The 16,552-nt window shown below is 47.5% G+C and overlaps 1 protein-coding gene across 3 annotated transcripts in view; it reads left to right on the top strand.

Moving 5' to 3' along the window:
* Nucleotides 1-16,552, top strand: part of ASTN2 (astrotactin 2) — a 297,150-nt gene that overhangs the window by 97,935 nt on the left and 182,663 nt on the right. The gene's annotated exons all lie outside the window — the stretch shown is intronic.

Below are 16,552 nucleotides of genomic sequence, written 5' to 3'. Positions count from 1 at the left end.
ACCTTTGGCTCGGGGGTCACCTGTCTTGAAGAGTTTAATGGAGGGAAATGGCAGAAAGCCTGCTTTGGAGAAAACAAGTGATGAAGTCTTTACAACTCAGCGGGTTAAAGGTTCAAATGTGGTCTTGTGTTTTTATGAAGATGCTTGAGATGCAGAGGGACAGGTGAGGCTTGGCTCTCTGGGGAAATGCTGCCTCCAATGCTGTTCTCTGTGTGTTTCACCGCTGGGCAATGCAATGAGCTGTACTTTGGCAGATGGGAATGAAGGACCCAAACTTTCCCCTGCTGCAGCCAAGTCATTAGAGAAAATTCCAGAAAACAGGAGCCAACAGGCTTCATGCAAACATCCCCATCAGGATGCTCCAGGGGCTTCAGGGCACAGGACACAGCAGTGTGCAAAACTTGGTGCTGGAGGTTTTAGGGCTGTGCATCATAAATTAGGAATGAGAGTGCTTAGAGTTAATGAAACTTGCATATATAATTTATCAGTGACCATATTGAGCATCCCTTCCTCGACCCCAGAGTCTGATCCTGTGCACAAGGAAGGCATCAGTCACAGCCTGGGACAGTGACAGCCACGCTCACGGTGACGTCTTTGTTCAGATGAGCTTGGCCAGCAGTGCTGCAGGGCTCTCCCCACAGCCTGCCGTCCCACATCCCCTGCCAGGACAAGAAATACATCCCAGTCCCACCTTGTCTTGCTTACTTTTAAGACCCCTCTTTGTTTCCCTTCCCATCTCTTACCTGTATTTCTCCCATAACCTGGTGTTAAACACAGTAGTCTATAACATTTTGTTAAACAAATTACTGTTAGGTGTTCAATCCTTCTGCTGGCCTTCCCTGGACACCTTGCCATGTCTGTCTGAGCCTTTGGAAGGTGCAGATTGCAGGAATTGCTGTAATTGTGGCTGTGTATGGGAAGGACCCACAGCCACAGCCCCCAGGTCCTGCTGCCCCAGCTGCGAGCATCCCTGCAGGGATAATTGAAAGCATCCCTGCAAGGGATGATAAAAGCATCCCTGTAGGGGATAATAAAAACATCTCTGCAGGGGATAATAAAAGCATCCCTTGGGGCACACACAGAGCTGTGGGGGACCAAGAGGAGAGCCAGCCCTGGGGGCAGAGCAGGGCACTGGCAGACACCCAGTGGTCATGGTTCAGCGTGCCACCCGCTCTGCAGAAAAGTTGATGATTTCTGTTGAGCAGCCATAAATCAGAGGCACGAGCCTCAGCTGCTGCCTGACATGACATACAGCTCTATTGTTATGGCAACCATAGAAACAAATAAAAGCCTTGCCTTCGCTTGACAAGCCTTTGAGATGTCCTGATGGAGAGACAAGTGTTCAGCAGCAGAATGAATTCTCTTGAACTCGCTGTCAATTTATCTTCGTTTTGCTCCCAAGTGTGCCCCTTTGCTCTCTGAATTCTTTGCCAAAGTACAATCAACTGGATTTTTTATTTCTACTTTTTTCCTTATTTGTTTGTTATTTTTATTTTCAGTTGTCTCAGAGGCAGAACACTCTGCTCCCCCTCTCTGTGCCCTCATGAGTCCCATCTTCTGTCAAGGATGGGAGCAAGGCTTTTTCTCCCTGCCCATGGCATTCACCAGCTCAGCCAGGCTGTGCTCTTGCAGCCTCACTGCTGCCCCAGCCTTACAGGCATTTTGAGTGATATTTTGAAGGGGTTTTGCAGTGATTTGGGCACTTGTGATTTTGCAAGTCAGTGGTGATCACTGTGGTGTGAGGCTCCCTGGGAGTGGAGGAGGATGAAAAATGAAGTGGATGAGAAAGGCAAAGGGTATCTGGAGAGTGTGGAAACAGCTTTTCTGTCCCTGTTGTTTGCAGCAGCAAAACTCATCTGTCTGTGCCTTAACCTCCTTGCTGGTTCTGCAGGAGCACAGATGAATGGGTGCAGCTGCAGGTGAGCATCCCTCAAGGTCAGGAGGTCTGTGTGGGGTGGGATATGGCATGCAGGCAGAGGGCACCCTGCTAGCTCTTCTTGCCATTTGTCCTGGGATGACATGGGAAATTGATCCTTTTTTCCCTTCTTTTTCTTCTGCTGCCCCCTGGAGCAGAGCAGGCTGTGATTTCGGGGTGCTCAGTGCCATGGGGACCCTTAGCCAGGAGGCTGGGGCAGAGGAGAAGCCCCTTTTTCCAGGCTGTTCCTGATCAGGGGTCTGTGGCTCTCCTGCAGAGCCTCCTGCTCCACTGGGGCCAATAAAAAGGTGTGAGTGGCTGCAATCCACGGCCATGATGAACGGACAGCTTTGCATGATGGAGCAAATTGATCATTGCATCAGCAGGCACAACTTACTCATTTCTGCAGAGAGGGCAATTCATTACTGTGCACATCACAGAGACACCCTCATCCCCACAGATAACATCCCTGGGCTCTGGCCTGCACTTCCTACCACCTCAAGACACTGTTGTCTCTCAGAAGGTGGTGGAGAAGCATCTTTTGGTGCTTAACACCAGGATAGAGGCAGCCTTTGGCCTCATCCTCTGGAGAGCAGGGACAGATGCTTTACAGAGAGGCAGCCATCAGCCCCTGCCCTGCAGCTGTCAACTGAGCTCTGTCCTGGCTGCTTACCAGGATTTTTCCTCCTCCCTGCCTCCCTCTGTGATTTATGAGAGCAGGTTAGAATAGTCAGGTATGTCTCACTTGGCCACGGGGGGACTAAATGGAGATGTAATCTTGCAGCAGCCACTGAGGGGTGAGCAGCAAAAGAAGAGAATTAGGGGAGGGGTGTGATGGGGATGGAGGGGAACCTCCCCACCAAAAATGGAGCTGAAATCACCCAGGAAGGATCTAGGGTAGGTCAGAATTGAAATGTGGATCAACCCAGCATCTCTGGGACAGTGCAGGAATTTTACTGCCCTCAAGCTGTCTCCTCCTGGTCCATCAGTCCTTAGCATCCTTCATGCCCAGAATCCAAGGAACATTTCAGCATTCCCTCAGACCAGGCTTTTAGTAACTCCTGCTGCAATAATGCTGAGCTACACTCTCTGTGCTCTGCTGTGTGAACTCACTGCGTTTTTGAGGTCTTAATGCTGTGCCATAAAACTGCACAGCAAATGATCAAACCTCTTAGGGACAGGGGATGTAAATTTGAGCCTGGCTCGTGGGCAAATCCTTCACAGGGAGCACCAGCTACAAGTTTGGCAGCTGAGTGATTGCAGTTCCTCTCGTCCATGGTGCTGCAGAGCCCAGGAGGGAAAAAAAAAAATCCCCAGCGAGTGAACAGATTTTGTTTATATGTTTATTGAGACAATTAAAAATACCCCACACTTGCCAAATCTGCAAACGCTGTCTCACACCCAGAATGATTCCCTTTGATGTCTCTGGGATCTCCTGCCACAGAGAAGGGTTTGGCACTGGGCTCTGCAGCTTCTCCACGTTCTCCATATGGATCTGCTGTTGTAGCTGTGTGTCCATCCACCCGTCCTGTGGGCTCTGTGTGGAGCAGGATCCTGCCAGGGCTGAGACAAGCACTGGTGCTCAGGGTTTGGAGGAGAGGCTGGACTCTAACACCCTCTGAATGCTTAGCAAAAAAGGGTGATGCAAGGTAGCAAAATCAGACCTTGGGTTCTTGTGTTGAAAGGTGTTTTTCCCTCCCTGTTTGATGTTGTTATTTGTTTTTATGTCGCTGCGTTTGCTTTCTGTTAACCAGCGGCTGGAGCGTGCTTTGTAGCTGCCTGTTCAAAGCACAGCCCCTTGGCCTCTCTCTTTATACAGCCTCTCTGTACTATTTTTCCTGAATTACAATTTGTTTTTTTACCCCTATTTGAGTTTTATTACCTTTGCTTTTGTTTGCATTTCCTGCCTGAGAAAGGGACTAGAAGGTTTGCAGGAGGAAGGACCAGGCAGCTCCTACCCTGGCCCAGACAGGATGGTGCCTCAGTGGGACAGTGACGCTGGGAAATGCCTTTACTTCTGTTATTTCTTAACACAAATCAGTGGAAAGAAGTGGTCCAAAAACCAGTTCTGATGAGATTTCAGTTGCCTAAAACCTGCCTGATGTGTTGGGACCTACTCTTCCTTTCCTGTTTTTATTTCCTGTAACAATTGCTGGATCACTTCAGCCAAAGGACAAAACTAATAAAATTCAGTGGAGCCCAAACGTTCCTGGGAGTGTGCCAGGAACCTGTGACAGGCTCCACAGCCAGGGAGGAAAAACCACCTCTGTGCAGATGACAGGAATGGACATGGACACAAGCAGGGCAGCTTTGTCCTTCTTTTAGGGCACTGCAAGAAGATATTGTCCCTTGCAGGCTTGGAAAGGGCTCTTGGAAAGGGCTGGGGGCTCAGGGAGAGTCCCAGACTCCTTTTGTCCTAGTAAAGCCAGGATATGCTGCACCATGGAAGAGAGACCTCCAGGGTGATTTTTATGGGGATTTATTAATTGCTAAAGGCAAAAAGGGGATGCAGGTGCTGCTGCAGAGGAACATGGGCTCACTGAGATGACAGGAATGGAGATGGACACAAGCAGGGCAGCTTTGTCCTTCTTTTAGGGCACTGCAAGAAGATTCTGTCCCTTGCAGGCTTGGAAAGGGCTGGGGGCTCAGGGAGAGTCCCAGACTCCTTTTTGCCAGGATATACGGCACCATGGAAGAGAGTGATTTTTATGGGGATTTATTAATTGCTAAAGGCAAAAAGGGGATGCAGGTGCTGCTGCAGAGAAAATGGGCTCACTGTGGAGGGATGAGGGACAGCAGCTCAGGCCAAGGGGCAAAGCTCCTGTTTGATTTTCACCCCAGGGCAGGGCACAGCCAGTGACCCAGGACGGCTGTGCTCCATGGAGACAAGTGAAGTCAATGAGTTTCAGCTCCTGCTCCTCAGCAGCAGAGCCAGGGTGGTGTTTCCACTCCTCACAGCAGTGCCCTGCTGCTCTGGCTGCTGCCCTGCAGGGATTTTCTCCACTCCAGGATGTTACCCTGGCTCTTGGGGTGATTTATTAGGAAAAAATGCCCTTTGTGGCTTTAATGCAGCACTTTCCAGGCAGCTCAGAGTAACTTTGCTCATGCAGTGCTGGTCCTTCTCATTCCACATTTTCCAGATGCAGCAGAGAGGCTCTGCAGACCCTCCCTGGCCCTCTCACCTCCAGGCAAAGGAGCAAAACCAGCTCAAAAGGAGTTTAGAAGCAACAAGAAGTTCAATTCATGGCTTACAGGCAATTCCAGTGTTGCACAGGGCAGGAACGGTGTGTCCTGTGTGGCCTTGCCCACTGGCTCACAAAACCTTTTCATGCTTTGTCAAGGCTGGATCAGACTGAAAATCCACTGCCCTTTGCCTCCACTCTGCACAGGTTTTGTATCATTCCCCTTTTGGTCTGTGCATTTGGTCTCCTTTTCTGATTTAGATGTTTTGAGTTCTTGTCAGGGCTTTTTCCAGTCTCCCCAAAGCGGGTTGCTGACTGCAGAGCCGAAAGCAAAATCTTCCTTGACTTTTTCCTGCTGCTCATGTTTCAGTCCTGGCAATCTGGGGGGTGGTGATGCTTTCCCAGGCACTTTGCTGGGAAACTTAACTGTGTTAAGCAAAATATTGTTTTCAGGGACTAAATCAAAGAGCAGTGCAAAGCTGGAGAGGTTTGGAAGGAGGGCTGGGGAGTGAGTGGGGGAAAATAACATCAAGAAAATTAGGTGAAGCCTCGCAAAAAAATAATCCCATCTTGGGAATTGCCCTGCTTTCACTGCCTGAAGAATTACTGTGCCATAATCAATTCAGCTCTTGATGTTTCCCGCGGTGTTTTTGATATTATGAGATGTTATTGACTGCAACCAAGTGCCTTTTATCAAAAGTTAGATGGGTGCAGTTGGGGACCCTCTGCTGCAGGCTGTGCCACACTCAGGGCAGTGCTGATCTGAGGGCAGGCTGGGCTGGCAGTGCTGGGCAAGAAGGATGGGGATGGAGCACAGTCTGTGTGTGACCCATCCAGAGCCTGTTTCACCTTCAGCACAGGGAACAGAAGGGGCTCCTATGGAGCAGGCTGCAGGGGAGCCCTGCAGCGGACAAAGAGCCCCCAGTTGCACCAGGACACCGTGGGATTTTCACGGTTCCCCAGATGGAGGAGAAATGAAGGAATCTGACTCCATGTTCTTAGAAGGCTAATTTATTTTTCTATTATATTATGTTATATTAATATATATAGAATAGATATATATAGATATATACATAGAATATATATAGCTCTTAGAAGTTCTTATATTCTATATATAGAATATATATAGTTCTTAGTTCTTATAGTTCTTATATATATAGTTCTTAGAAGGCTAATTTATTATTATATTATGTTATATTAATATATATAGAATAGATATCTATAGATATATCTATAGATATATATAGATATATACATAGAATATATATAGTTCTTAGAAGTTCTTATATTCTATATGTAGAATATATATAGTTCTTAGTTCTTATAGTTCTTATATATATAGTTCTTAGAAGGCTAATTTATTATTATATTATGTTATATATTTATAATGTATATTGTATATATATACAAAATATGTATATATACACAATATATATTGTATCTATATACATACACACAAGTATATATACAAGTATATGTACTTGTAGTATGTATACTACAAGTATAGTATATTGTATTTAATATAATATACTAAACTATACTAAAGAATAGAGAAAGGATACAGCCAGAAGGCTAAAAGATAAGAATGAAAAGCTCATGATTCTCTCTCCAGAGTCTGATACAGCCTGACCATGATTGGTCATTAAGTTGAAACAATTCACATGAAACCAATCAAACAATGACCAGCTGGTAAACAATTCCAAAGCAGCAAAACACAGGAGAAGCAATCAGATAATTATTGTTTTCATTTTTTCTCTGAGGCTTCTCAGCTTCCCAGGAGAAGAAATCCTGGTGAAAGGATATTTCAGAAAATATGACAGTGACAGGACACGCTCAGGAGTGTTGGCTCAGCAGCTGGATGAGTTTTGGGAGAGAACCTACTCCTGCCTCCTGCAAACAGGAGGTCTGGGCAGTGCACAGCAGAGTTCATCCCAGGTGCCACAGGGCAGGGTAGCAAAGTGCAAACTGATGTTTCACTTTATGTGTAAGGCAGAGCTGTCCTCTGTCTGTCCCAGGCTGGGGAGTGTCCCCTGCCTCTGCTCTCCCTCCTGTCTCTCTGTCACTGCCTCCCACATCCATGCCAGCCCTGCCACAGGGCTCTCTCCCAGCAGCAGCTCGTGGGGAGCTGTGCAGAACCCAGCAGCACACAATTAAACCCCAGCTAATACTTCAATACTCCCCTGCTTCTGCCCAGGGCTTAGAGTGACACAAATGAAGCAGCTGAGCATTAAGGCAGGGTGCTGTGTAAATATGCACTGAGCTTTTGCAGAGAGAAGTCTCTTCATTCTCTTCAGGCCACATTTCCTTTCTTTTCTAATTTTTTCTCTTTTTTTTTCTTTTTCTTTTTTTAATCAGTGTGCATCAAACACAGGCCGGAGCTGGAGGTGTTCGTTCTGACTGTGGGTGCTCTGGGTTTGGACTGTGGGTTCTCTGGGGCAATAGTTCAGGAGTTTTAAAAGAGTTATGATAAAGTTGTGGTTGGATAAATAAACGGCTCATCAACTGATGGAATCACAGAAGCACAGAATGGTTTGGGCTAGAAGGAACCTCAGAGATCATCTTGTCCAGCCTCCCTGCCCACAGTGGCTCCCACTCCAACCCCTCCCACTCTCCTGCCTGGGTGCTGGGAGCTGGGTCCAAGGGGAAGGAGCACTCCTGGGTTTGTGTTGATTCACCTCAATTCCAGATCAAGGAGTTAAAATGGCTTTTTTGGGGGGTAAAAGCCATAATTTTTGCCTGAACACAGCTGATAAGTGATACTGATAGAGGAAATGTTATTGACCTAAAGGGCTTCTCATGGCTTTTCAGGGAGGGTTAGAGGATCCCTTCTTCCTGGTAAAATTGGGATATGCATCACAAGCAATTCATTATAAATAGAAACCTCCTTTTTTTTACAGAATCATAAAATACCAGGTTGGAAGTGGACCCCGAGGAATTATTGAAGCTTGCTTTATATAAAGGGGAAAGAAAAGGAGCTTTTAGTATGGAAAACTTCACTGCATTAAAAATAGCACCTGGCTTGCTTAAAAAAGCACAAGTGGGCAGCAGATGGGCTTGGAAGCAGCAGGGATGGCTGGGTGGGGGGACACCACCTGTAATTGGGGAGCAGCAATGCAAATCTGCTGCTTTCCAGGGTGGAAAAGAAACCACAGAAAATCCTGCCTCAGAATGGGAGGGATGGGAGGCTGCTCCTGTGGAGGCTGGACATTGTCCTCCATCTGTCCCTGTGTCTTGGTGTCATTCCAGTGGGAGCAGGGCTGGGAGAAGTTTGGGCTGGGCAGGCTGGAGCAGCTCAGAGGGAGCTGAGCCGGTTTGCAGGGCCAGCAGTGTCTGCATTCAGCATCACTCCTGCAGGTTTCAGGTCAAGCACTCACACAGGCACTGCCTCAGAGCAAAGCCACTGAAATAAAACCCAACAGCAAGGGCTGCGTTGTCACCGTGATTTTTTCTGAAAAATCCCAGGATTTCTTCTCCTGGGAAGATTAGAAGCCTCAGCTTCTCCATGTTTTGCTTCTCTGGAATGTGGTCTGGAGATTATTTATCCAAACATGTGAATTGTTTTTAATTAATAGCCGACCACAGCCAGCTGTGTTGGGCTCTCTGAGTCAGTCGTGGGTTTTAATTATTCATTCTTTTCCAGCCTTCTGATGTATCCTTTCTCTTTCTTTAGTATAGTTTTAATATATAACATAATATAGTATAACATAATATAGTATAACATAATATAGTATAACATAATATAATATGATATGATATAATATAATATAATATAATATAATATAATATAATATAATATAATCAGCCTTCTGAGAACTTGGTGTCAAATTCTCATTTCTGACCTCACAACACCACACTGGGTGACCTATTCATGAAATCCAGGGCTCTGCTTGGACTTGGTGCTGCACAGTCCTGGCAAAGTCAGCCCCACAATCCTCAGGTGGATGAGCTCAGGGTGATGTGGCCACTGAAGGCAGAGGGGTCACACCTGTGGGTGGGCTCTGCCACAGGGAGAGCCTCCCCAGCCCAAGGGGAACAGGTCTGTGCTGCTCACCCTTGCTTTGGATGCAGGAGCAGGACACCTGTGGCATCTTTCAATGGCACAGATGTGCCAAGGAACTCAGGGAGTTGTAGTTCCCTGCCCGCCCAGGGGATGGAATTAATGGGACAGCCAGAACATTGGCCACAGACACTCACCCTGGGGTGGGTGGCCCCAGTCTCAGTTATCCTGCGACAAAATCTGTTTTGGTGGGATTCCCTCTGGCTTGGCCAAGATGCTGTTGGCAGGGAGATGGCCTTGGCACTGAGGATGGCACTGGGCACTGCCCCACCCTGCTCTTGCTCTCTGAGCTGGGCACTGGGAGCCTCGTGGGGACAATAATCCCTCTGACTTCAACACGGACAGACTTTGCTGCCAAACTCCTCCATTCTCCAGTGAGATCATTAGTGTGAAAATCAAAGAAGATCAGGGCCCAAAGGGCTTGAGAAATGGTACAAAAAGCTCCCTGTCACATCTCCCAGCACAACTCAAAGGCTGTTTTTGTACAGTCTCTGGGCCACCTCGTGGTTTCATGTCAGTCCTTATCCACACTGCTTTACTCATAACTTCCATGCACAGCTCTGTCAAGTTATCTGCTGAAGTCCAGACAGAGCAGGTACTTCCCTTTCCTTAAAGAAAGGGGAAAAAAAATTGTCTTGTAACAGAAAGATAAGGGGTGAATCTGATATTCTTCAAAATCAAGAGGTAGACACAGAAGGAGGGAACAGGGACCAAGTGTCACCCTTCTGTCACTTGCCCTGCCTGGGTGTGCCTGTGGATGGGATTGATCCCTGTGGGAATGTGAAACCCCCTGCTGGCTCCCACAAGCTGCCATTGGCACATCCAAGAGCTTCCAGAGCTCCCACCCTGACCCCATCCCAAGGTCTCTGGTCCCCTCAGTGTCCCCTCCCAATGCAGATCCCCCCTGGAGTCCCCCAAGCAGGAGGAGTTCCCACCTTTCCTGGTGACAAAATCGATACCAATGGCTTCCATTAATATTCTGGGAATGGCAGAGAAGATTGACTGCCTCATTAGCAGGCATCGTGTGAAACTCTGACAATAATTAACAACTCAACGGTCTTATTTGCTGGCCTATCACAGAAGTATTCAATCAAAAATGTAATTTGCTCGACGCTCCCATTTACCATAAAAAGAATATTCCTTCAAAGTTTTAAATAGACTAATTAAGAGGGAAGAAATACAGGGGGAAAAAATTATTAACAGTATAGTTTTAATGGGAAATTACTGGAGCGTATTAATAATGCAATAACCATTTTTAACAGCTGTCTGTCAGTTTGTGGGCCGGGGTAATTAAATTAGTCACTAAAGGGTCACTCAAATTAGGTGCCAGAGAGCTGCACCAGGGCTAAGAAAGGGACACCAGGAGAAATGCTCTGGCACAAGGAGAAGGGGGAAATGCTGATGTTGAAGCCAGAAATCCCCAAGGCCACTGCAGAGATGGGACAAAGAGAAGGGGGAGATGCTGATACTGAAATCAGAGATCCCCAAGGCCCCTGCAGAGGTGGGACAAGGAGAAGAGGGAGATGCTGGTGCTGAAATCAGAGATCCCCAAGGCCCCTGCAGAGGTGGGAATCCCCAGCCACAGAGGCAGCAGCACCTGCTTGGTTCAGGTGTGCCAGGAGAAGGGCAGAGCTTTGTGCTGGCAAAGGCTGGGAAACAACAGTGAGGAAAAGTCTTCTGTGAGCATGAGCATGGCCCGGGGTGGCCTCTGTGACGTCTGCTTCAGCCTGATGCTGCTCAGGTTTTTAATCTCTTTCCCAGAGCCAGAAGGCAACGATGCAGGGGATTTTTGGCAATTTCTTTCAAGGCTTTTATATTCTGCGGGTTTCAGGCTTGCGTTCCCCCTTCCTCCACCCCTTTCTCCCCTCCTGAAATGAATTGCAGTTAATTTTGGATGTTGTTGAGCCTGGAAACACATCTTTCTTGCCGCCAGCCCATTAAAAAAATATATTTACAGTTCCATAAAGCAAAGCCAGCTGCCAAGGTAACGTCCCGCTGGCTCCCTCGTGTTCAGGGGGAAGAGTAAGGATTTGGAGAGGTTGGATTTGGATTTGCTTCTGTGAATACAAGGAAGATTTTAAGCCCAACAGAGAGGTTTCAACCGGAGAAAATCATTCTGCCCTGCCTGGGGAGGTCTTGTAGGGAAGCAGGGACCTGGGGTGTTGGATTCAGGGCCAGGGGATGCTGCTGCAATTCCCTTTCCTTCTCCCCTCCATCAGTCAGAATGTGGATGCCTCTGGGTCTGAGCAGGAGGGGATTACACCTTCCAGCATGATTTTTTTTAAGATTTCACCCATTTTCTCAATTGTGTATTGAAGTAGGACCTTTTCCATGGCATGACTGTGTGGAAAAACAATTGGCCACAAAGCAGTAATCAAACCCTAGAGGAAAACCTTAATCCATCAAAGGTACCAAGCAGAGTGGTGGTTGGGGTGTTTGGAGGGCATAGAGGTCTCTGAAACCATGACCTACATCAAGCAGAACAAGGACATAAATTTCCATTTATTGGCTGTACATTTGGGCTTTTTTGGGCAACTTTTCTGCTCTTATTTTACATTTTCTCATTCTCAGGACCTGCAGGTGACAGAGGGGATGGCAAAGCCTTTGTGTTCCCCTGAGAGGTTTTGATTTTCATCAATCAACAGAAGGGTTTTTCCATAATTCTTTCTCACATCATCTCCATTTGAAATTTAACTGTGGATATGCCCTGATTTCTCTGAAGTGCTTGGGGCTTTCTCTTGCTCTTTCTCTATCATTAAGATATGTATAAAGCTAGAATTTGCTTTAAGTGAGTGATATGGGCAGAAAATGGCACATGGGAGTTAAATACTACCCAGTGGAAGCAGCTCTGGTTCAGATTTTGTCTCCTCAAATCAAGAGGAGCACCCCAGGTGAAGGGAAATAGTAAAACCCACCAAAAGCCACCAAAACATTCCAACAACAGAAAGAAGCCCAAACCTGTGCCCACCCTTCCTGCAGGCTGGGTGGGCACTGGGGCAGAGGCAGGCCCTCCTCAGTCTCCACATGAGGGGGAACTACAAGCTGGATAGATTATTTTAATGGCCGTATTACTTCCAACTGTGCCTCCACCATCTGTTCTTCCCCAATTACAGATGCAGAAACCCAGCATGTTTCCCCATTCGGGCTGTAAAGGATGAAATACAAGCCCTGTAAAAGGCTGTATATTCTCCCAACAATGCAGTTGGCACCTGTGAAGATTTCCTGGTGCTTCTGCCAGGTCGGGATGCTCAGCCTGGTCCCTCTGCTCTGCATCCCAGCCCAATTCCCTGTCCATGGGGGCAGAGGGAGCTGTTAATAAAAGGAAGAGGCTGTTTTGCTACAAGATTTGTCTAAGCTGAGTGGGGCAGCTGAATTATTAAGGCTGACCAAGCGTCTCAAGTGCTACAAAACTCGACAAGAACCTCTTACCTCCGGCACAGTGATAAACAGGATTGAGGCACGGTGGGAGGGAGGGAATTAAGATAGGACATCAAAGACTGGATTCCATCAAGTAAATCATGCCATTGCTCCAGTAAAAGAGCCCCTAAATGTTTTATTAGGGATTTTCAACAACTACCAAAATTAAGGTGGAAGGGATGAATTATTAAAACATAGATTAACTAAAGCAGCTGCTGAATTAAACATGAAAGGTGCGTGTCAGGAGGAGCACAGCCACTGCGTGCTGCAGGCACCTCAGTCCTTCAGCCAGGAGTGCTGGAAGGGTCTGCAGAGGGTGAGTGGCAGTGCTGGGGGCATGGAGAGCCACAAGCTGCTCCGCCAGGTCAGGACTGCAGTGCCAGGGCATGGAGAGATGGCTGCAGGGTCAGCACAGCAGGATGCCAGGTGCTGCAGAGGCAGCAAAGGAGGGGGGTTTACCACAGGGGGATGCAGGGTGAAGGTGTGCAAGGGGCAGCCAAGGAAATGATGCTGGTCCTTGCAGCCATGATATTTTCTGAAAAATCTTTTCTTTAGGATTTTTTCTCCTGAGAAGCTGAGAGGCCTCAGGAACAAAATGTAGACATTGATTATCTGCTGCTGTGGAATGCAACAGGTGCATCTGTGATTGGTCTCATGTGGTTGTTTCTAATTAATGGCCAATCACAGTCAGCTGGCTCAGACTCTCTGTCCGAGCCACAAACCTTTGTTATCATTCTTTCTTTTTCTATTCTTAGCTAGCCTTCTGATGAAATCCTTTCTTCTATTCTTTTAGTACAGTTTTAATATAATATATATCATAAAATAATAAATCAACCTTCTGAAACATGGAGTCAGATCCTCATCTCTTCCCTCATCCTCAGACCCCTGTGAACACCGTCACAGGTCCTCTGTTAAATAATGTAGGGAACTTAGGTGGAAAAAGGATGTTTGCCTGAAGTACTTGAACCAGGATCTGAACTTCCTTTTCCTGTGTGTTAATCTGGTTTTACCAACTCAAAACCACCTGTGGCTGAGCAGGGACTGAGAAAATGGGACCGGGGCAGGGACTGGGGATTGGCTCAAGGGTTGTGATGGGCACTGGGCAGATGCTCCTCCAGGTTTCATGTTTATGGTATTGGATAAAGGTAAATGAGGGTTTGTAGGGGCCAGAGAGCCCCAGGGTGAGGGGATGAGTGAGGAGAGCTCCTGTGGCCTCAGTGCCCCTGGGACAGGGCATGATTTGGGTGATGCCAACATCTGGGAACAGCTGGAACAAGGGGTCTGTCCATGCCCCTGCATAATTAGGCCACATTGCTCTGCTCCTTGTGCTACGCCTCTCCCACCTGTTAAAGGCAGAGGCAGTCTCTTAAACTCTTCCTAAAGCAGTGTGATCCCTGTTTGGTGTTTCTGTGCCCTCACACTGCAACCTGCTCTGACATTCCCCATGCCAGGATATATCAGCCTGTGCAGGTAAAGAGGGAGAGAAGAGGAGGTGAACAGATGCTGTGCCACTATAGGACACGAAACAACACGAGTGCACACACTGCTGCTCTCAAGGTGAAGAAAAGGGAAGTTTATTTTCTGACTCCAACATTTATAGATTTCCAAAAGTGACAGTGGATTGGAGGATGACAGTGCCACCTCTCCAATGACACCGGACAAACCAACAGTCCATCAAATTTCTCTTCCTCCATAAAAGAATGCAAAACAATGAGATATTTACAGAAAGCGTGTGAAAAAGTTTGCTACAAGAATGTAAACGTCAGAAGGCTTAGAAAAATCATAAAAAATCAGGGCGACAATGCTGCTGTCTGTGGTTTGTTTTGTACCAGCCCCCAGGATGGTGGGAGCATTGTGGGAGCATCATCTCCAAGTGTGAAGCACAAAACGCGGTGGAAATTTCTGTTTGTTCCCTCTCTCTTTCTTCTTCCTCAAGATGTTCAAAGCTCTTACTTGGAAGTCTCCAGTCAAGCCCCTCTGAATGCCAGCAGTAGTGGAGCTGCTGGGAGCAATTCACAGTGTCTGCAGCAGCACTGCTTTAAGGGGCACTGATGGAACGAGTGGAGGCTTCATTCATAATAATAACAAACCGCTATTTTGCGGTTTTACGCCGCTTTTAATCTTCACAACTCAAAGGAACATTAATTAACTGTGTGGCACAGCGGGAGGCAGGTAGCTGCTGCTGTCCCTGTTTTACAGATGGGGAGGCTGGAGCACATCCTGCAGCCTGCCCACAGTCAGTGTTTCACCCTCTGGGCCTGCAGAGGATCCCAAATGCCAGCTCCTGCTCGGAGCTTTATTCTTGGGAATGCTCTCCTGTGGCAGGGCAGGCCCTCAGGAGCTCTGATGTCACTGGCATTTCTTTACACCCAGTTTGGTTTTGGATAGATGGAGGTGAATATTGCTGAAGTCAAATGAGAATCTTCTAATATGAATTAGTGCAAATGGCAAAAGCAAGTTCCTTGCCCTCAGGCCAGTGACCAGGCAGTGCTCCAGCTCTGCAGTGCTCCGTCCAGCAGGATAAAAACTTGGAGAAACATGTAAAGCTCAGTCTTTGCTCTGATCCCCACTTTTCACTAATATGTCTGGAGAAGCCTGACTGGATGAAATGGCAAAAATAGAACCACTGACTGTTTTCCTGCTCAGAAATCCCCAGGTTTGCCTCTTCAGCAAACTCTGCCTCCAAAACCTACAGTTTGACTTGTTTTCCAAGAGTCACATTAGCAGAGGTTTGCTTCTGCTGCTGCTTATTGGCTGAAAAATCAATGTTTTGGCCCTTGTGTGTGTAGTCCAAGGGGAGTCTTGGCTCGTATTTTGGGTGAGGCTCTGGGTAATGCTCACCTCCCCTCACAGGGCACTGGGCTGGCATCGCTCTCTCCCTGCTGTGGTGTGAAGTGAGTCAGGCTGAGTGTCAGGACCCAGGACAGCCCCTGCCAGGGGGCTCAGAGACCCTGGCACGGAGCCCAAAACACCTGTGGGTTTGATTGTGACCCGTGGAGCAAATTACCAACCTTAGATGAAGATCAGCAAGCCACAACAGTTTAGGTAGAATATTAGTGAAGTTATCACGGGGTGGAAAAGTAGATTTTGGGGTTTCTGGTATGGGGGTTCAGGAGGCAAGATGGAGGGATCTGGGTGTGTCCAGCCTTTTTCCTTCTTCTTCTTGGCCTCCATCTTCTGCTGTGATGTTGGCACTTTTGGATTGGTTTAGAGTAGAAGCTCAGTGTCTAACACAGGTGATAGGTATTGGAAAGTAATTGTAAATATTGTACATGTAGTTTTTAGTATAAAGACATAACACTGCCCTGGGGCAGGCAGAGTGCCTGGAACTGTCCTGCTGGATGGACCTTGGCTGGACAGGAGAAAGAATTTTATAGATAAGAAACAATAAACAACCTTGAGAGTGAGAAATGAAGAGCTCTGACTCCTTCTTCAAGCGCTGGGGCTGGGAAAAGAGACTTTCCAGCTTTTCTCAGGGTCACTCTGACCAGCTAGAGACCCCGACAGCTGAGGGATGAGCAGTGGGGTTCATCCTGCCACGGGTTCATCCCCATCCCCACTGGGGAGGGGACCAGCCCTCCCTTGCTCCCTGCCCACTCTGAGAGCCCTCCTGATGCTCACACTGCCCTCTCTACCTGCAGGCTGCCCTGGACTCTGAGGGATGCTCCTGGATCTTCATCCATTGGTGGTTTGCAGGGTTTGGGGTGGGACCAAGGAAGGCCATGTGTCTGTGTGGCTGTTTCTGATTCATCTAAAGGAAGCAAATTACATTTTGGGCATCCTCCTCAGCCCCTCGAGGCAGACCTTGGATTAGCATGGAGGCTTTTCCATTTAGTCTTCTTAATTATGACAGACACTGAAATGAAGGTGGTGAGGGAAGGATGATGTGCAGAAGGAGGGTGGTCCTGCAGTGTGCAAACATGCTCTTGTCTTTCTTTTTTACCCTTTTTTTTAATCTGCTGTCATCAATCTCCTGTTGCT

Source organism: Geospiza fortis, unplaced genomic scaffold (genome assembly GCF_000277835.1).
Source record: "Geospiza fortis unplaced genomic scaffold, GeoFor_1.0 scaffold85, whole genome shotgun sequence".
Lineage (NCBI taxonomy): Eukaryota > Metazoa > Chordata > Aves > Passeriformes > Thraupidae > Geospiza > Geospiza fortis.
This window is presented reverse-complemented; position numbering and strand designations above follow the sequence as displayed.